This window comes from Pelmatolapia mariae, linkage group LG20 (assembly GCF_036321145.2).
Source record: "Pelmatolapia mariae isolate MD_Pm_ZW linkage group LG20, Pm_UMD_F_2, whole genome shotgun sequence".
Lineage (NCBI taxonomy): Eukaryota > Metazoa > Chordata > Actinopteri > Cichliformes > Cichlidae > Pelmatolapia > Pelmatolapia mariae.
The window spans coordinates 4,995,430-5,017,805 of record NC_086244.1 but is presented as its reverse complement, the minus strand read 5'-3'; the positions used below and the strand labels follow the sequence as shown (position 1 = coordinate 5,017,805).

The 22,376-nt window shown below is 42.0% G+C and overlaps 1 protein-coding gene across 4 annotated transcripts in view; it reads left to right on the top strand.

Annotated features, from left to right (window-relative positions):
* The first annotated feature begins 4,904 nt into the window (after positions 1 to 4,904).
* Positions 4,905 to 22,376, top strand: part of magixa (MAGI family member, X-linked a) — a 61,199-nt gene continuing 43,727 nt past the window's right edge. For all 4 annotated transcript variants that reach the window (XM_063464141.1, XM_063464140.1, XM_063464138.1 and 1 more), the window contains exon 1: positions 4,905 to 4,968. The gene's annotated coding sequence lies outside the window, so the exon portion shown is untranslated. The remainder of the gene's footprint in view (positions 4,969 to 22,376) is intronic.

Below are 22,376 nucleotides of genomic sequence, written 5' to 3'. Positions count from 1 at the left end.
TATTCACTCATCTGTCCTCACATACATCTGAACTTTTGTGGCATCCTATTCTTAATCCATTTTGATCATTCTTCCAGGAGAGCATTTGTGAGGTCAGACCTGCTGACCCCATTCTGTGATTTTACATGTCCTACTGCTTCCTGGCTGAGTTACTGTCATTTAAAGTTGCCTCCACTTTGTTATAACATCACTAACAGCTGACTGTGGAATATTTAGTGACTCGTTGCACAGGTGGCATCCTATCACAGTACCACGCTGGAATTCACTGAGCTCCTGAGAGTGACCCGTTCCTTCACAAATGTTTGTAGAAGCAGTCTGCATGCCTGGGTGCTTGATTATACACCAGTGGTCATGGAAGTGATTGGAACACCTGGATTTATTGATTTAGATGGGTGATGAAACAAAAGTGATGTTTGTGGACAAATTCCTGCCTTATAAAGCCAGTAAATGAAAACTCTCCTGGACAATGTCCATTTTCTGTGGACAGGCTCCGAAAGTTAGTAAGGACCATAGATCAGTGGATTGGTGCTGCTTTATACAATAACCAGGCTGAAACAACCTTGAAAACACAACTGTAATTAGTAGAGGAGCATAACGCATTTATTGAGGGGGTAAAAAAACAAAAACATAGAGACTTGTTTTCCTGAGATAATGAGATATATTCCATCTAAAGTAATAAAACAGAACATGAGAAGTTCTGAGCAACCCTTTCATGAACACACAAAAAACCGCTGTTTTTCTGACTTAATGAGACCCCAAAGTCCAGCATGGAGGAGGGCCTACAGCTTCTGCTGCTAATTAGCAGAGCCCTCCAACAATATTATTGCTCAAACATGCAAGTATCTCAGTATTTCAGACCCAAACTATTTTTTAAAAAAATGGATTAAAGTTAGCAAGGAAGGCAAATCGAGCTCTGAAGTGAGACTCGTTTAGGATTTTAAAATATCTCATTAACAGGAAAATGCAGCAGATTTGTTTTTTAATGAAAAGTTTTCTCGGAAATCTAAGTTAACGGGCTCATTAATGAAGAAGAAGAGGCCAACTTGTTTTTCTCATATAAGCGTGTTATGCTTCGGTAGATTAATGCACCGACAGTTTCAGATTGAATAGGTGTGACTCTATGAGCAGCTGAAGGAACATAAGCTGAGTTTGAAGCCGTGTAAGATTTTGAATGTAGGAGTTTTATTTCTAAATGGGATATTCCCTCACTCGGATCTTGATATTTGTTGTGCAGAATGTCTTCAGACGTCACTGTCAAGATCTGAAGCTTCAGTTCCTCCTTACACAGATAAATGTACAGGAACGCCTGTATGCCTGTCTTTGTGAGGACCAGCACAAGTTTAAAACCTTTTGGGGACTTTGCTTACGGTCTTAATTTTGAGGATTTAGACCAGTTTTAAGATTCAATTTAGAGTCAGGTGCAGGTTCAGGGTCAAGGACCTGGGACTGCAGTAGTTCTTGCAAACATACCACCGCACTGAAATACAAACAGTGTGTGTGTGTGTGTGTGTGAGTGTGTTTCCCAGGAGAGCTCATACCACAGAAACAAAGAGCTATTTATTAGCGTATCCACCTGTAAATCATCACAGAGACCACAGACAGGGTAGAGTCCCATCCACCCACTCGATAAGACTGAAAACATAATAGTAATAAAACTTTATGTGATTCATATTTATATATTTAGAGTATGAGAACACATAATAAGAGAGAGATGATCATTTTCACTTAGAATGTGTCCAATGTTAATTTAAACTACACATTTTCATTTATTTTAAAAATGCTGAGGTCTCCTTCTTTTAAAGACATGTAAAGACATTATGTGATGTTTAGCAGATGTAATAGTAAGTTTTACACTCGCTCGCAGCGATGAGGAATCTGACTGCAGATTTATTCTTTTATTTTGGTCAGAATGAGCAGCACGCACCTGGATCTAGAACACACTCTCCTGCACGTCTGAGGTCATGATTCTCAGCCAGATTGCCCTCTCCGAGCTTGTGGATGACTCGATTCCTGAAGTGGGGAGTTCATAAGCATCATGTCATAAGTGGGAGTAGAGTAGTGAAGTGATGAGTTTGCTGTGGTAAGGAGATGAGAGCAAAACTGTCAATGTGCTGGCTGGTGTATGTTCTTGTACTTTGGGTTCTCTGGGTTTCTCTGTCATAAACTAGGGTTTGTGTTGGACTCACGACACAGGACTCTGAACAAAAGTTGAATAGGTTTATTTACAAGAAAGTCAGAGATTTGGCTTGAGACAGAAAGGGTTTCCAAGTAGCGAAGCTCAAAGCTCCAACAGGTTAATCCAGAGTTTCCTTTCTCCACAACAATCTCTCTCGGATCCACCTCCAGGTTTCTGCAGAGAAGAGAAAGAAATGTAAGTAATGTTAATGGAGTGAAACAGAGCAAACACACATGTTGAAGGAAGCAGTGATAGTGATAGTTCAACAATCAGGCATCAACTGAAGCCAGAGAATCAGGTGATTACCAACAGGTGAGTTCATCACTTTCAGGTGTGCAGGACCAAAGTGCAGGAATCCAGAAGAGACCCCGCCCCTGAAACACAAAGGTGTTTTAACCGTTCACATACATGCTTTCATATATACAGAGGGACAGAGAGAGAGAGAGCATCAAAGAGGAGAGAGCGACAGAAAGAGGGAGTCAGCAGGGGAGGACTGGAGGACCATGACAGATGGAGAATTGACAGACTGGGAAACTGAAGAACTGAACACACCTCGAAATAGCTGTCCAGAGATGTGTTGTAGCTGCCCAGCTGAGCCTCTCTGAGAGCGAGGGAGTGTTGAATAGGTCTGAGTCTGCTGAGTCCATTCTCTGGCCTGATCACTGTCATAAACCAGGGTGCCGGTTGGAGTCAAGACGCAGGAGTCTGAGGACATTTCAAAGGTCATACAAATACAGACAACGAACAGAATTAACCATTTACACACTACAGAAATCTAGTTTCCTCGTTTATTGCATCTAGTAGTAAATGTGACGTTTCAAGCGCACTTAATCATGGATGATGGATCACAGTGACCATGACCAGTGACAATATTATCCAGTCAGAGACACACATAGAAGTAATACATGTTGCCTTGGCCTGAGTCAAAAATCAGTACTTAGAAAATAAAAAAGAAACAACAGGAAACAAATAACCCAGGAACAAACAGATGGACAGATGTAAAACCTACTCAGCCAATTAACCACATACCCACTCAGGTGAGCAAGTGACTGATAGAGAGCAGGAGAGGAAGAAAACTGGCAAGAAACAGAACAAAAGAAGAGGAATTACAAAATAAAACACCTCTAATTATAAGCAATAAATCCAGACCCTCATATGCGATACAAGATGGATGGATGAATGGATAAAACATACACAAGGTGTATGTTTTACTAAAGGCAGAGTTTGAAACTATGTGTTGACCGGTGTTTCTCTGTTTGAGGATCTTTTTTATTTCTCTTTAGCATGAAGACGTAGCTACAGACCTGAAGGACATCAGGAACTCTGCAGTCAAAAGTGGAGGAGCAGCCAGCAGGAAGCACACCAGAAGAGCCATGCTTTGAACTGAGGTCCTTACTTAACACTGCTGTGATGAATAAACTTTGTGAAGTATGTGTCACTTTGTGTCAACTTGTGAGTCTTTTTTGTAGTTTTATATCTCTTTGTATCTGTTTCTGTCATCCTTCTGAAGTTTCTTTGATCTTACTTTGTGCTATTGTGTCTCTGAGACGCACCAATTCAATGTGACATCAACACAATCCACAACCATTTATACTCCTAGAGCTGAAACCTACCACTAAATGCAGAAAAAAGGAAAAGGAGAATTTGAAAAAAGAAACAAAGAGTTTTTCCAAAGTTCACAGCAGTTCATTTCGTTTTCTCCAGCTGTTGTATCTTCCTCTGTAACGTCTCTGAATCTCTGTCCTCCCGTGCTCATATAGCTGAAAATACACACAGAGGCCGATGCTGCGCTGCATGTGGCAGGTTAATAGAGGTGCACGACAAGCAGTTGTGATGTCATTTTTGGCGCGAGCCTCTGTTCGCAAGGACGACAATGGCGAGGATAAACTGCCTGTTAAGCATTTGAACCCTGTGGGCATAGTCGGGCCCCTGCAGTGTTGCACAGAACTATCAGTTTATCGCTATGGCACACACACACACACACACACACACACACACACACACACACACACACACACACACACACACACACACACAGAGTGATGTTCCTGTAACCTCAAACCCAGTGTGAGTACTGAAATGTGATGAATTACATAATGAGGTTTTGGTTTTGTCCCCCAGAGGGAGCCGAGTCCCCACAACGTGAGCACGCAAACCGACTGATGTCCCCACAACATCACTAACACAAGAGCACACACACACACACTAACAATACACACAGATACTCACACTCGCTGATGTCAGCCTATTGCCCCAACCACACCCCCCACACATCACGCAGACTCCTCCCTTTGAAGGTGGAGCTCCCCCCCACCACCACCCCTTACACATTATCATCAGACCCTCTTTCCGCTGTGTGTGAGGAGAGAGAGGGAGGGCGGTAGAGAGACATTAACTTGTCATTGCTTTCACAGTGTAGTAAAGCTCCATTAAGCTGGTGCTGCTGCTGCACAGTTACCTGCGGGCATCACACACGCACACACACTCAGTCATACAGAAAGACACGTGTACGTTGCGCTCACTGTTTTTGTGTAACAGTGTGTGTGTGTATGTGTGTGGTCTTCCACCTTTCAGCGCTTTGCATTTTTACCTGCAGTGGAGATCGCGCACACGCCCCCCCCCCCCCCCCTCTCTCACTCACTCTCTCTCTCTCTCGGCGCGCACGCTCCTCGCGCATGCACGCAGCAGCAGCGGCGGCAGCAGCACCGAGGGAGCGATCAATACGCTAAAAGCCCGGAGAGGATTTAAACCGGAGCGGAGAACCGGAGGGGGACTCGGCAGGAATTATGAAGGTAACGGAACAGCAGAGGGGGGTCCCGGTTTGGCTTTTATTTGCTCGGCTCCGGGGCGCGCGCGTGCATGTGTGCGCTCGGCCGTTTTGACCGAGAAACCCGGTTTGTCGGAGCGGTTTCTGTTTTTTTCATTTTGTTCCTCTTGCAGGTGCAAACGGCGCTGTCAGCAGATCCACAGCCGACCCATGCAGCCTACTGTCCGGGCTCTGGGGCAGCGGGCTGTCGGTCACATCCTCCATCAGCACCACGTCTCTATGTGTGTGTGTGGGTGTGTGTGTGTGTGTGTGTGTGTCACCGTGTAAAATCAGAACTGCGAGTGTAAAGTAACAGCTGGTTTGGGATCAGTGTGAGTGGACGGGTGACACCGTGTGTGTGTGTGTTTACATGGTGGCCAGCAGCTGGGTCTGCGCTATAGAAGCCGCTCTTTGTCTGCTCTGACCGTTTGTCATGAATGGCAGCAGGAGTAAGAGGTGTATACATACAGGAGGAGACGGGTACAGTGGGGTGATGAAGAGTACATTAAGGAGGAGGAGGATGAGGAGTTGTCGTGTAAAGCACTCCACACTGCAGAAGGTGTTTTAACCTGAAGCTGATTTACTGCTAAGGATGGAGAGATTAGGAGGAGACCTGAGGGAAAATAACGTTTTGGGTTTTGTTATCATTGTAGTGGAGAGGACATGTGTTGTCAGGGAGTAGGAGCTGGTTGTAGTATCAGATTGTGGGTGATGGTGTGTTTATGTATGTAATGCGTGGAGTGTTGCTGGATGCTGCAGAGCTGTGAGGATGCTTTTAATCTGAGCTGTTCTGATGAAGAGTGATAAAAGGGGGTAAAGTGGGGGGTGTATCTGGCAGCCAGCTCTAGGACACTCTGCTGAAGGAGCAGCTAAACAGAGAAGCAGTTAAACGTTTCAAACAGCGCAGAATGGAAATGTCTCCACACTGGATAAAACTGCCATCAGTCAGCTCTTTTTCGTTTTCAGTGCTCGCACTCTGGTCCAAGAAGAAAAGTGTGCTCCAGCGTTTTTCTGTGGGGTCACAGTGTGGAGGGCCTGAGGTTTGGTGCTGGATAAATAACAAAACTGGACTTAAATGTAGGGTTAATGGTATTAATGAATCAATCACAGATGCAGATACCAATGCATTTTCATCCACGATCATCATGTGGCGCTTTTTGGTCAGATGCTTTTGTCGCCTTCGTCCTGGCAGCTCTGCTGCCTCCGTCCGCACAGTAACAGTTTCTGAGAGACACAGTTTGAAGGTTTTGAAGCCTAGTTTTCATCCTGTTGACACTGTTGTGTTTTTGCACTTTTTTATTTTTACTCTACATACACTTCCAGCCACTGGTTTGGATTAGTGCCTAAAAACAACTCGGTGATTGTGAGGAAACAGTTTCACTAAGACAACATTAGGCTGGATTTAAACTTTGCTTTGTAAAATAAAATTAAAGATGTATTCCCGTTGTTGACATAATTTATTTGCGTTGCTTTGATTTCAGCTCAGTGTGAGAGTCTTTACTGTATGTTCAGGTGTCTCCCTACCTGCTTTCACTGTGTTCATTCCTCACAGACACCTGAGCCGATGCGACTGAAAGTGAAATCAGGGTTAGTCTTCCTGCATCCACCTGTCAATTCAGACCCTCCCACAGTCCAAAGACATGCATGTTCAGGTTAAGTTTGAGGTGGATGCAGGCGCGAGCGTGCATGCGTGATTGTCTCATTATCTGTCTTTGCAATCAGATAATGCATGGTTCATGTGCACAGAGGAAGGCTGAGTGACATTTTCCTACTGAATTTGATTAGTTTGTGTTTTGTGTTGATCTGTTAAGAATGAATGAACAGATCAAACTGACATCCAGTCCAAATATACGGTTGGATCACTTATCCCTACACGTAATCAAACATGCGATTATAGATCAGCTCAAGGTAATGAAAAAACACAAAAATAAGGGAAACTAATGAAAATGTCACTCCCAAGCCCGGGTAAATGGACAGGGTGTTGGGAAACGCATCCGGCATAATATTTAGGCCAAATCAAACATGTGGATCATAAACTTTATAGATCAAAATAAAACAAAATAGTAAAGATAAAGGTTAAAACAAAAGCCCACATATGTATATATATATATATATATATATATATATATATATATATATATATATATATGTATATATATATATATATATATATATATATATATATATATAAATGGGTGAACTCCTGTTCCTCACAGATATAAGTTTATATATATATATATCTATATATATATATATATATATATATATATACATATACATATGTATATATATATATATATATATATATATGTAGATATATATATATATAAACTTATATCTGTGAGGAACAGGAGTTCACCCATTATATATATATATATATATATATATATATATATATATATATATATATATATATATATATATATATATATATATATATATATATATATATAAATGGGTGAACTCCTGTATATATATATATATATATATATATATATATATATATACACATATATATATATATATATATATGTATATGTAGATATATATATATAAACTTATATCTGTGAGGAACAGGAGTTCACCCATTCAGATCAGCCAAGCTTAACCCAGCGTACTCGTACAGATGACAGTTACAGCTGGTGTGATTTTTATTTTACAACTTGCACCTCTGGCAGGGCGAGTTTCACTTTTTCCCGTTATGAAGGAAGGTTTATAGTCCCAGTAGATCAACATGGCTTTGCTCCAGCCGCCGTCACGGAGACAAAGAAATCGGCTTTTATGTCTTACATGAAGTGGAAGTAATTTTGTTTTTGGCACTATGTAGCATTATGCATATCTGATGTTTGTTTTTTGAAATGGGCATGTGAGAATGGATGACTAATAAATAAAGCCGAGCCTGAAAAATAAAAATGAAAAACATTACTAAAAATAAAGATTATATAGACCCCCCCGCCCACCCCCAGCCCCACACCACCCTCCACTACCGTTCGGGGACACTGGCGACCATCTCTGTCCTGTTTGTTTGAGAGCCGAGGTTTTCAAGTGTCTCTTGAAGCATTCTCTCAGCCTCACATGTTTAATTAATGCCTGTTTCTGAAGTCTTTTGCACACATGACGTCACGTGGCCGTGTCTAGAGTGTTATTCTAGAACAATGTTCGACATTTGATCTTTTTTAATATATAGAAAACAGGGGGAAGTATTCTGATTCGGATGGAAATGCTGCGTATGGTTTAAACGAGGAAGCTGCCTGTGTAAATCACACATAAGGAAGCAGACATGATGCTCGTTCAGTGCAGCGGACTCTTACCTGCTGCTGTTACATTGGTGCAATAGGGACCTGGCAGGTAAAAGAGTCTTTAATGTCCAATCCAACTGCGTCAGGCCTTTTTGTTCTCATTTTCACCTCCATCAGATGATGTCTAGAAGACTTCAGGGCTACAGTGCATGTGTGAAAATGGCTTATAGAGCTGGTTCAGGGATTTTTAGGCTCTGAAAAGTCTCTGCAGCCTTTTTATGTGCACTTTAGTAAAAGACGTGACGTACGTCAGAGGTATATTCCTTTCTAGCCTTCAGGAGCTGATGAGGCTTCTCAATAGGAACACCTGTATCCTCAGTAAACCTTTTCTCACAGTTTCCCTCCGTGCTCGTCTGTTTTTAGAAACACTTGGGAACCATATCTGATGAGAAATTGATCGATTGATTGAGCTAGCATGTGTCGTGCTTCCTGTCTTTCACAGCAGGATGAAGACTGGAGATATTTTCGTGCAGCTCATTATAAACATGGATTTGTGGATTCAAGCTGAAGTTGTTGTCAAGGTTTAAATGTTTGATCTTTGTCACTGTGCCTCGGTTTCGACCGGGTCACACACAAATATGTTGATGGACAGAAACCTGTTAATGATGCCACTTAATTAGGAACAACTCTAGACTTTGCTCCAGAGTTCCTGTCTTGCTTTTTAACAATATCAATCTTTTTTTTAAACTATTCCTTTTGTTTGTGCTGAGAGGATGGAGCTGCAGAAACTTGGTGAGAAAGGCAAATCTTTTGCAGTTGCATGAAATTCTCAGAGGCAGAATTTTAAACAGATGCTTGAAACATTTCTCAAAGATTTAGCTCCGTGTTGACGTGACAGAATCATGCAGCTGGTGCAGATTTGTGCGCAGCGTCTTTTGCAATGGTCTGTTTGACTGAGATCTGGTGACTGCTGAGGCCATCTGAGTCAACTAAACTCATTGTTATGTTCCAGAAACCAGCCCGATGTTGTGTCTGTGCATTTTTTTAAAGAAGCAGCATGGCTTCAGTGTGATAAAATGTAAGAGACCGTCTGCTGCTTCTAAATTTCTCTTAGAGAAATATAAATGCAGCCAAAAATCACAGCTCAGCCGTAGGGGTGGGCGGTATAAACGGTATATGGTAGAAACGATATGAATTTGGTCAACGGTAGAGATTTTGACTATACCGCTCTACCACGATAGCGCATGTTGATGGTGTCATCATGCTGCACCTGTTTTGGTCGAAAGCATTGCAGCGGCTACAAACAATATCATCTGCAAATTATGCCGGGCGACAATATTAGCGAAGAGACGAAACATGTTTTAGAATATGAGGAAAGCCAAAAACTGCGCTTCCTCCACTTCCCTACCATTGATTCTCTGTTGAATTCTCTCGCAGCTGCTCTATTCCCGTGTTGTTGCAGTATATTAATGACTAACCTCGTATTATGGATGGATTATCTCAGTTGTTCTCCTGACTGAAGTTTGGTCCATTTACAGCATCCTGCCATGCGATTGCATTTGTTCCTAACCATCGGGAACCTTCACGTTAACGAGTGGAAAAAAGTTAGCGTTCATCCTCCAGCTTCACTGTGTTTGTTATGCTAACATAGCTGTGTTGCTAGCGATCACATAGCACATCACTATATACCAGCTAGTCCAACTTCAGTAACCCTACAAACGTCACTGCTGTTTAGTTTTCTGTCTTCATTTATGTTGGAAGTGACAGCAGAGCTGTACCAGGGCTCGCAAAATCGCTAGCCCGACGTCGCGGGGCTAGCGATTTTTCCAGTCGGGCTACCAGAATCTATCCCTGCCCTGCCCGTCGGGCTATCATAGGAAGGAAAAATATATGTCAATGCTTTTGCATTCTTTCGGAAATGTAGCTGGGTAAATATGTCATTGGCATCGGTGAACCACTGTCAATATGTGACTAGGGCTGCTCAATTAATCGAATTTTAATCTAAATTACGATCTGGGCTTTCAACGATCATTAAAAATGACTGAGCCGATTATTAGCACCTCCCTCGTGCTTTACTCTCGCGCTGCTCCGTGTGGCAAATCGAGCGCACCTCTCTGCATTTCGAACACGCGGCACAACAATTAAGAGGAGCTAACAGAGGGAAGCTCGGAAAGCTAAGCAGAAGTTATTTGGAGAGGAGAGTGACTGCCGTTGGTTGAAAAGAGAGGTAAAAAAAACCCTTCAGTGGTGTGGAAACATTATGGGTTCGCGGAGTCAGACGTGGATCAAGTAGACATAGTGTGTAAACTTTGGTGTTGTAGCTGCACCACAGAGCGACATGGCAAAGTTCACTAAACATAGATGTTTACATTTTATTTTTTTATATTGCAAACATTTGCACTGTTATCAGTATTTGCACACTATTTTATACTATTTTTGACAATCTTTAAAGCCATTATTCAATACATTGTTATTGTTAAATAAATATCATCAAATAATCGAGATCTCAATTTCAGTGAAAATAATCGTGATTATCATTTTTGCCATAATCGAGCAGCCCTATATGTGACATATTGAAATCGCATTTGAATTTGCGCTTGTTTTTTGCTTTCACTTTGCAATCGCGCGAACTGTGTATAGAGAGCGACAGTACTGATTGGTGAGTGACGATAATTTGCGCACCAATTCCTCTGACATCGTCTTATCAATCGTTAGTTTACTATCAAACATGACAAGTGAAATCTCCCGCAGCAAGCTTAAACATGTGAGAGGTTGATCGCGCAGAGAATCGCTGAGCGTTATGTGAGTGCGTGTGTAAAGGCAGCAGGATATATATTTTAGTTCTGCTGAGCCAAATAAGACCGGTCAGGGTGAAGAAGTGACAGCCAAAGAAAAGCTTACCACAAAACGGAAAAGTTATGACAAATCAGACTATAAGGCAAAAAGAAAGTGCAGCTTTATGGTTTCATGGACAAAAGAATTTCTGTGGCTGGAATATGACAAGCTAAATAACCAGGGGTGCACATAAGTGGTCCGCAGGTGCGCATTTGCTGTCAAAATAAAATACGCGCACAAGATAAGAAGTTGCAACGCGTGTTTGCGTCCATAAGATTTTCTGGAGGAGGACAGATATTTGTTTAGAACTCTTAAAGATGTCGAAGAAGCTCCTTTAAGCAATTACTTTGGTGTTCCTCCACCTCCAAAGAAATGTCAGATGGAGTCCGAACCACAAAAGAAGCGCGTATTCTAGGAAAAGTGGTTGCAGGAGGTGAGCTGGCTTTAAACAAATGATGAATGCACAGAGATTTGGTGCAGAATGTGCCATGAAAATCCCACCCTAGCAGACAAAAACAGTGCCTTTTATATGGACGCAAACGCGCGTTGCAACTTCTTATCTGGTGCGCGTCTTTTATTTTGACAGCGAATGCGCACATGCGGACCACTTATGTGCACCCGTGTAAATAACATAATGTTCTGCCGGGTGTGTTGTTGGTTTCCCTCGATTTCTGAGTCGACAAGTGCCTTTGTTACTGGGACCAGTAATTTTAAGAAAGGCCCCCATTAGAACCCATGAGAAATGCAAGAAATGGATTATTGCTCAGTCTGCAAATAACATACTAAAAATCAACCTGAAAAATCTGTTTAGAACAGCGTACTATGTTGCAAAGAGTGAACTACCACTGGCAAAATTTAGCAGTCTTTGCAAACTTCAAAAAGCAAATGGCCTAGATCTTGGTTCCACTTGCCTCGTACCTGTGATTTCAGTGGAAATTTCAAATTCAGGATCTGACAGACTGATTCCTGTTGTACAGTTCTTACAAGTTCATAGAAATTTCTGTTCAATTACAACCAAGTATTTGACTTGATGATTGTAATTTTTATACAATATTGTAATTTGTGTTTCAACAATTTTTTGATTAATGTTTTGTTTCCGTTACAATATTATACATTAAAGTATCATATTGTAACGGAAACAAAACATAAAAAAATTGCTGCCTTTTTTATTCGGGCTACTTAAATTTATTTTGGGCTACCAAAAACTGAAGAGTCCCTGCCCGAAGGGCTACCAGGGATTTTGAAATTTTGCGAGCCCTGTGTACGTTTTATTTTTTTCAGAAATCTCTCAGTCAGAACATGCTATATCATGTTTAGGTGGAAACTAGCGAGCTAACTTCCTGCTAACTTCTAACGCCGTTAAATTTAATAAATTCTGTTTTCATGGATGCCTGGATGTTAAACTTAATTGTTACACCTGGTAAAGCAGCAATGCTGATCATTTTATTAAAGATGAAAGAATTTAGACAGTTTTTAACTCTCAGTGATGCCGCAGTGTTGGTTTGACTTTGGGACCTGAAGCGGACAGAGTTTTGGGCCCAGATTACTCCGCGAGGCTCCTGACTACGGCAGCCGTAATGCTCCGACAATCCATCAAGTGGTGCGGCTTCGTACTTTACCAAAGTCGTACTAAAACATTTTTGACAGATTTTTGAGCACCATGTGCCACATAAAATCGGTTCGAGGTCAGTAAGCACAACCAGAATTCGTACATAAGGTGCATCCGATTATAAGGCGCACTGTCAATTTTTGAGAAAGTTAAAGGATTTTAAGTGTGCCTTATAGTGCGGAAAATAAGGTATACAGAGGAAAAGACTATATCGCTATATATATTGTTACCGCACATGCTTCAAATTATACCGCGATATGGATTTTAGGCCATATCGCTCAGCCCTAGCTCAGCCTGTAACTCATGAGATGGGTGGTTCTGTCACAGTTAAGACAATCAGTGAAAATTAAAAAAAGGTCATGAGGTCCTGGGTTTGAAGCCCCCGACCAGCCGAAGCCCTTCTGTGTGGAGCTTCATGTTCTTTTCATGTCTGTGTGGGTCCTCTCCTTCCTCCCAAATGATTGCCTGTCTCTATGTGATAGTCTGGCAACGTGTCCAGGGTGTACCCTGCCTTTCACGCTATGAAAGCTGGGATAAGCTCCAGCTCCAGCAACCTTGAATTAGATTGGCAGTATGGATGACGAATGGTTGGAAATGACAAACAGGCTTTGATTATTGACTCTTCTTGTGAGCGTTGAAGCCCGAAAACATCTTTCAGCACAGCTCTGTCAGAAATATGACATTTGTGTTTACAGCAGTTCTGGGTTTTGCTGTTTGAGTGGTTGGTTTGGTTGCAGAGGTTGTTGGTGGTCTTATGTGCACACTGCTTTGGGACTTGGATGATGGAGTTTTAACTATGGGTGTGCACTCTGCAGTTAGATAATGGCATTGATGTGCATGGAGGAAGGCTGAGTGACATTTTTCTGCTGAATTTGATTAGTGTGTTTTTTCTACCCTGGTCTTGTCTTTGCACTAGTGCACAGAAATATGATTCTATAGATTCGCTGGTGCTGTATGGTGATATAAAATAAAAAGGAGAAAACACTCTCAGAACTAAATTGAATTCTCTGTTGTGCATGTCATCAGTTTTCTCCCATGCATAGCTCTCTACGGCTTATTTTATTTATTTTATTGATCGTCAGTCATCCGCATCACAGGTGTTGCTGTACTTTCAATCTTGTACTGAGTTGCAGAAGTGTTTGGTTGCTGCAGTTTCAAATATTAAATACAGATTATTACTTTTCTTTATTACTTTCCCATAAGTATAGAATATGTAACTTATTATGTAAACTTCATACAACAAATAATGTGTATTACATATTTTTTTCAGCAGTGTTCATCACTCTGTTTCTCAGTTTTCCCTCTTGCACCATGAAGGACAGTCACAGAATTCCATTGTACTCTGTGCAATACCAATAAAGGTTCATTCATTCATATGTTAATGACTCAAGTGTCTGCCTCACCTGAAGTCATTAAACTTTCCTCCAAAAGTATTAAAAGAGGAATGTAAAATGAGGTAGTGGGGTTAAGAGAGAACAGCTTTATGAAGCCAGCAGAGAAAGAGTGTTTGAAGTGTGTGAGGTGAGAGCAGGCAAGGTGTTGCCCTCGGGTTAATATTTATCCAGGGCTCCAGCAGGTGACAGATTACTGAACTCATAAACAAACATAGCAGAAATGCAACAGAACAATAGAGCCGAGTCAACACAGAAAACGACCGAGCAAACAGAGGAGCAGACCGAAGAGCAGTGCCGGCTGTGTTCACAGGATGAAATATTAACACGATTACGATCATCACAGTCCTAATGAAAGTCCGGAGGCTCGACGAGTCTGAGGCTCAAACTTTCATCGTACCAGAGAGCTAAACAGCCGAACGGATAATAAATGTCGAGGAAGCTTCGCTGCACAGTGTTTCATTTCACAGCGTGCAGATTAAAGCTGCGGCGGGCAGAAATCTGGAAACACCAGTGAGTCAGTGCAGGGGTTTGATGTATCGCATACTGCAGCCCAGTGCTACTGTAAAGTTAGCAGCTTAGCTTTCCAGCTGAAGAACAGCATGCTGACAATATTATTGCCATACTTGTTCAGAATGTATACAACATGAATGCAGACACTGTGTTTTTGAACATCATCTTTTTAGAACCACAACTCGAAACAAGGGTGGAGAGTAGTGAGGTTATCCGCTAATGTTAGCAAAGCTCAGTTAGCAAGATGCATCCATCTATTGGCTAATGGATAAACAACAGATTAATAAGCCATCTAAACACAACATTGTAACACAACAACTGTTGAGATTTCTCATGTGATGTCATGCGTACATTACTTAAAAGTTGTTTGTCATATTGGATGTGGATACAACCACTGGTTGCTAGCAAAAAATGGGTATTCCCCAACTGGTTGGCAGTGGTTCCTGGAGGTTGCGCGGTGAAAGAAGTTGCAAAGAAGCCAAAAATCTCCTAGTGATTGCTTTGGTTGCCTGTTGTTTTTCTATGTTTGTCTGAAAGTACTTAACAAGTACCAGAGTAGGAGTAAGAAAAAGTGTAACCCAAAGTGGAAATGGCGAGGATTCACCTTCAAATTAAAAGTGCCTTAGGGCTACAGCCAACATGTTTCATAAGGCACAACTTTTACCTTGAAGGAAACGGTCTCTGTGTCCAGTTTCTGTTTCACTTTTCACAGCTCACTATAGCTCAGAGGGTAGCTGGACAGTGTTTGTGGACATGTCCATCATTTCTATTCAAACTATGACCACAGAGGTTTCTTCCAGCTGACTGGGGGAATACGCATTTTCCCTTAGCGACAGGTGGCTGCCAGATGGTCACTGGCCAGTCTCTGAGCTTGTGTAAGTGGGGCTTTATTCACTTGATCTTACATTGTCAATATGATTGGGACACTTCCAAAATGGCAGCCAAGTAAAAGTCACATGATGAGTCACATGTTCATAAAACCTCATTGTACAATATGTAGCCCTAATAAAAGCGTAGCCCACCAGGATTCCTGCACTTAGTATCACGATAGATGTTCATCAGTGACTGTCCACTCAGTCTGTTGTCAGTCATTGCGTTCCTGAGATATGTGAAGCGTTACAAACTCTGACTTCTCTGTTTTACAGAAAAGCAAAATAATTAAAAGATGTTTTTGTTTACTTTTAGTCACTTGCCAGCTTCTTGTTTGCTTGTTTACAGAAAAAATAAACAAAACCCAACATCTCCAGACTGCTGATTAAGCACCCAAAATGTTAACTTGAAAATGAGTTTAACAGCAATTATCCTTCTGCAAATGTGTTTGGATCACAGCATGAGATTATTCAGACACAGCGCAGATCAAACACATTAGCCAAAGAAAAAATCCTAAGATCCAAGATCTGCTGTTAACTATTGCAAAGACTGAATTTTCAAAACAGTGTTAAAAAATCTGTGCCTACAAGATTATGCCTGATGGTGCCAATGGTATTGTTTGTCAGGTAGTTACATTCAAATGGCTCCAAAGCACGCCAACATCATGAACATGATCAACAGGTTCATGTGTCAGCAAACCTCAAAGCAGCCATGCTCCTATTTTTAATCCTTACCAGAATTCACATGGCTGAAATACATTAAAAATATAACAGCACAGCTATTGTGAGTGAGAAAGTATCTGTAGAGCCATTTTTCTTCTTGGACCATTAAAAAGCATTTTAGGTTTTAATTAAAAAGCATTAAAATGCTCTTTATTGCTTTAATGTAGGAATCTGTCTGGATTGATTGAAGTGGCCATCAGAGGAACTGCAGTCACTTCCCTGGAGGTTGCTACTTGGTCCATCATCCTTTCGTTGCCACGTTTTTCAGTGTTGGGCAGTTGTTGCCACTGTTTAGAGACCACCTTTAGATGCTGGATTTTTCACCATTAAAAAGGCTCCCAGCCATCCGGGGGAGGTTAACAGCCAAGAGACCTGTAATCGGCTAAAGTCTACTCGACTCAAGTGTTGAACACAGCAGCTAAATTCTCACGAAATTTATATCACGATGTAGATAGAATACATTTTGCTAGATTTAATTTACTTGGATGCCACTAAAACACCATCAGCAATGCCGAATATAATTCAGCGCACAGTATAAGGCGTGGCCAAAAAGTTCAGCTACCGTGCCTATAAAAAGCAAAAAGCCGTACTTGATTTAAATTTGGCTGCCATTCCCTCTAAGGTCATCTGCAGCGCTCCCAGCACTTCTGTTATGTTTGGATCACTCTGTGAAAGTAAGCATAACATAAATAAGGATGGGTGTTTTTTTGAGCTACTCTAGTGGAGTCTCAGAATAAAAATATAGAGCTGTAAGTGATCAGAACAGGTCTTCTTCAAATTACCACTGCATCAGTTTTAACAGCAGCGTGCCTCTATAGGTCTATAGGGCCCACAGTTGTTGAAGTGCACATGCTACTAACTATTCTTTTTTTTAGTAAAAATTAAGTGTGATTGACAATGTAAGGACAACATGTTACATCAGGTTAGTAAAGGTCTGGAAATTCCTGCACACTTCAGAGTCTCAGCTTTAATTTGAGACCACTGAGGAGCTGTGAACATTTTTATATGAGCGTAAATGTAATTGATCAAATGAACATAATTATAAATAGCGAATCCTTTGCAGGCAATGACTCCCAGAAGTCTTTAATCTATCATACAACAGCGTTGCCTTGCTAGTGATGATTTGTGCATGCCGCACTGCTGCTGTCATCAGGTATTTGTGGCTCTTTGAATATTTTTTGTCAGTGAAACTAATAAAGCAGGAAAAACAAACACGTTTTCAGACGTCTCTGAATCAAAGTGTCTGCCAGATGAGCAGCACTCTCCGGAGTCCCCGTCACTTCAGTGTGGGGATCCGTCTAATCTCTGCACGGCTCCTGCCTTTTTCCTGGAGTCTGAGCTGATGGTTCTGATTGATAGGTCTGAGCTCTGCTGGTTTCTGTTTCAGAATAATCAGCTGTGTTTTCTGGAAACAGTGAGGTGGCTGTGAGTTTCAGCAGCAACAGCGTCTCTGCAGTCTGACTCAGCCGATCTGATCCGACTCCAGCTGATCACTGCGAACAATCAGCTGATTTCCTGGATGTTTCTTCTTCTGGTTTTAGATTTTACAATTTTTGCTTCTGGGAGGATGAGGAGCTGTTGCCCGATCAGAGCTCTTAGTCAGCATTCATGGTCATCATCCTGTGGAGAGCAGCTGCTACTTCCTCTAACCTGTTGGAGAGGCGGCGTTTGAGTAGGTAGATTCACGTTGGCTGTCTCCACAGCGATGGCCCTCTGATGACATCATCCAAAAGGCCGTCCTGTCTTCTATGATGTCATCAGTAGCTGCAGATCCAGAGCGACAGCTGCTGTCAGAGCTGCTCAGCGTCACAGCGCGGGAGCTAACAAACATTCCTGCTCCCCGGCGTGCAGCGACCTCTGACCTCTTCCCTGCTGGCTGGATGCAGAAACACATCGCTCTGAATGTTTGCGTTCAGTGCAGCTTTAACAGAAACTGTTCTGCTCTCGGCTATTAATTACCTGATTCACGCTGTGAAATCTGATGAGACTGTAGCTGTCAGTTTGTCAGAGGTCCAAACGCCTCCAGGTCACTACAAACTATTCTCATACATGAACAGGAACACTGCATTTCTTAAAATCTGTCAAAATGAAAGGTTTTCCTTTGTTCGGGATGGCCTGAATACTATTTTTAAGTTTTGTTGTATTAACCAAAGCACCGCAGAGCCACAGGGTGTAGGGTTCAGTTGTGTGTCCTTACTGCAGAAGGGTTCTGGGTTCAGACTTGTTGGTCAGTTGGTGGCTTTTGAGTTTGTATGTTCTCAGACAGACATGCTGTTAGGTTAATTGGTGCTTGCTTGTTTTTCTCTTTTCTTCCTGAATGCTGTGCTCTCTGCTGGGTGTGACAGGAACTGCATTGCAGGCGTTTTAGCCACAGTTTGTGGTCAGATTGACGGCAACACCTGTCCTCAATCCTCACCTGCCCTTGATTTACAGTTGGTACCATTAAAGGGGCAGGAGCTTAAACAGCTGTTAGGGACATCGGGTGAACTGAAAGGGTCCAGTTTAAGATGAATGAGAATTTGAACTGTGAATCATGCAGAACAACTCGAGAAGAGCCCTGGACTAAAAACACAGAGCTGGAAAGCAGCAGAATCGGTCCCCTTTAGGACTGACATAAGCACAGCAGAGAGCTGCTGGTGAAGCTGATGTGCTTGCATGTTACCATGGTTACACAGACACAGCTCATGAACAGAAAGTGGATTTTATTTTCTCTCCCTATATTTGAGAAGTGGCCATTATCAGAAACACTGCATAGCAGAGCTTTTGTTCTCCAACACGTGATGCAATAAGAAAAGCTCGTGTCCTACTGAGGTCAAACCAGAGTTTGTGCCTGTGTGGCGTTTCTGAGTTTTCACTCATGGTCCAAATAACTTGTTTAGGTCAACTGGTAATTGTAAATTAGTCTTGGGTGTGGGTGAAGTTGGCAGGGTCTCTTTCTATTAGACACGTTAGTCTACCCTGTGACTCTGAGTTGGATAAACTGTTAACAAAATGGATAAAAGGATGGATGGATGGTGCTTTACGGCTTACAGACTGCTGAACATCCATCTATCCATCCATTTTTTACTTTTTATTTGGGGACAGCAGCCCAGACCTCCCCATCCCTTTCCAACATGTCCAGCTCTACTGGCGGGACTCCGAGGCAAATCCAAGCCAGCCGAGAGGTATAATCTCTCCAGCGTGTCCCGAGTCCACCGCTTGTTCTCTCCGCCCAGTTGGACATTCCTCAAACACCTCACGCCCAGTAGGTGTCCTGCTGTGACTTACTCCCCATATCTTACACCATCCACCCTGTTGGAGGAAGGATGCTCATTTCCAATGCTTTTAACTGCAGTCTCATTCTTTTGGTCACCATTCACCACTCGTGAGCAAAGCTGGGGTTTAGGATCTTTAGCTTTGTTATGAGGAATTTGTATCTTTAGAAAACTGTTTTTTTCCCTGATGAACTTATGTGAAAACACCAGGTGACACTAAGAACTAAAGGGTTAATTAGTGAACTGATACAATTTAATGCCATTATTATTGCAAGTTTAAATGAGATAAGAAGGGAACAATAATGTTAATTATGGTTTGGGATTTTGAATTTGCATTGCAAAATATTGCAGCTGCAATAATTTTAGAACTTCATTTCATCCTGTTATTGTGGGATAATGGGCTAATTTTCCCTATTTGTTGTGAGAACAACGTGTGTTTTTTGTCTGGTTGATTCCAATTATCAGAAAACAGCTGAGATAATGAGATGATTAACTTATCTGAAGCTCACAGGCTGATATAAAATGACAGTAATAACAGCTGTTTTCTAATTCTCCCCAAATCTGGGAGCAGAATGTGGATTTATTTAGTCAGGCTACATAAAAACACCAGCGAGAGGAGGGAAATACGAGCAGAGCTTGTTCTAGCAGCCCAGCGACTTTAACTCTGAGTCTGCTGATTAACTGCTCGCTCTGCCCTTTGAAGAAGAGTCTCATTCAGTGCTTCTATAACTCCAACCCGTTTCCTAGAAGAACTACAGAGCTTTGATGTTAAAGACTACAACTCCCAGTGGAGTGAAAAATTCTGAGTTATGAATGATGTGTTTGAGATGAGAGCGGAGAGACCTGAGAAAACAGCGTTCATCTCAAGCGGAGTCGTCTGTTGCTGATAAGTCGCCCCCACTGAGACACATCACTGCGCCGGAGGAGGCGACGCAAAAAGAAGAAGAAGAAAACGCTGTGAAACTCACAGGAAGCCTACACAGCTGCTCTCAAAAGTGATGGCAGGAGAATTTTGCTTTTTAAGGCCAAAACTCTCATCCTGATTTCCTATAAGAAATGCTCCAAAGCCCACCATGAAGTTATTTCATGTCACGGAGCATCTAGTCTCCAAGTCTGAGTAACACGGAGCCGGAACGGTTCGATTTTTATGAGTAAGCAGCAGCGTCTGTTGGTGTCTCTGATGAGGGCCACGATTACGATAGTGAAACACTAACATTGTTCTCCATTCTTCTTGGAGGTGGATGAGGTTGCACCAGAAACGTCTGCTCTTTTTCCTTATTTTTCCGGTTAATGGCTATTCATAGGCGTTACTGCTAGTTTTTCAGGACATGAGGGGCATTAACCTCCTAGGACCTGGCGTCCACATATGTGGACATCATATTTTGGGTTGTCTTGACCAAAATACCTAATTTTACTCTACTTATATCCACTTACGAGGACATTATACTGCCACTGTTCTATCAAAATTTAAAACGAATGTCCTCATATGTTGATCTCATTTTTCTCAGAAACAAAAAATAATAAATAAAAATCTGGTAATTCTTTGTTTTTACATTCATCAGGTCCCAATCAGCCCATATAGCAAAGAAAAATAAAAAATGCATGCCATGAAAGAGTTCGGGTCTTAGGAGGTTAAAGTGGAATTTCTGGGAAACCCTGGGAGTTCAGCCCCTGGGCCTTAGAACAGGGGTGGGGAACTCCAGGCCTCATGTTCTGGTGTCCTGCAGGTTTCAGATGTGTCCTTGGTCCAACAGCTCATTTAAATGGCTAAATGACCTCCTCAACATGTCTTGAAGTTCTCCAGAGGCCTGGTAATGAACTCATCATTTGATTCAGGTGTGTTGACCCAGGGTGAGATCTAAAACCTGCAGGACACCAGCCCTCGCGGCCTGGAGTTCCCCACCCCTGCTTTAGCGGGCTGGATCCATTTATGTAACTTCTCAGGCCTCAGTCTCACAGGCCTAGAGCCTGCTGTGACTCCCTGTCAACGCCAACTACTCACCAAGTAAAAGTGAAACCTGAAAAAGTGCAGCACAAACTGGAAATGGTGAATGTTCACCTGGGAGTGCGTTACCGAAACATTTTAAAAGTTGCAACTTTTACTTGTTAAACTTAAGTTTCTCCATTTCTGGTTTGCGGCACACTTCACAGTTTCACAACCAATCAGCAAGTAGTTACCAAGTGGTTTTCAGACAAGTCAGACATTTACCATGCAGACTGTGGGTGATGCTGGAAATCTGCCAGCAGCCAAAACAATCATAAGAAGTGTTTTGGTGCAGCACTACAAAGAGGTGTACCTAATTTCACATAACAACCATTCACTGAATGGTTGTTTGGGACGTTGCCAACTGGTCTCTAGGCCTGCGTGGCCATATCTGCGTTACGGAGATCTTGGAGCCTGTTCCAGCTAACACAGGTCAAAAGGTCACTTTAATAAAGGTTTGTAAAGCTTTTTAGAACAGCTTCAGTGTCACTAAGGGTTTGTTTTTGTTTCCGGCACAGGAAAATTTAGATTTCACAGCCTGTAAACAGCTGCTTACTGCTGGGAATCTGTGAGATCTGCAGGCTATCGTACATTTTTGTTCATACAGTGCACGTGCCTATTCAGCCCTCGTTTGTAGTTAAAGTGTAATTATGCATAAATTCACAGGGATGTTCCAATTTTGGGGCCTTCAACCAACAGAGGAGGCTTTTTTAAAAAAAAAAAAAACCTCTATGCTATTGTTTGTAACTAAAGAAGCACTTTCAGAGTTTGATAATGAAAAACAGTGCTGTCTCTTTCTCCTTCTACCTGTTGGCGACAGATGAGAGAGAGTTGAACTGATGACTGCTCCTGCAAAAGAATCTTTCTTTTCTCTGAAGAAGGTCCTGCTGAATTCAAACATGGCTTTGTAAGAACAGTATTTAATGAATTCAATTATTTTTGGAGCTAAAGAGTGAGCAGATATTTCCCGTTTTGCA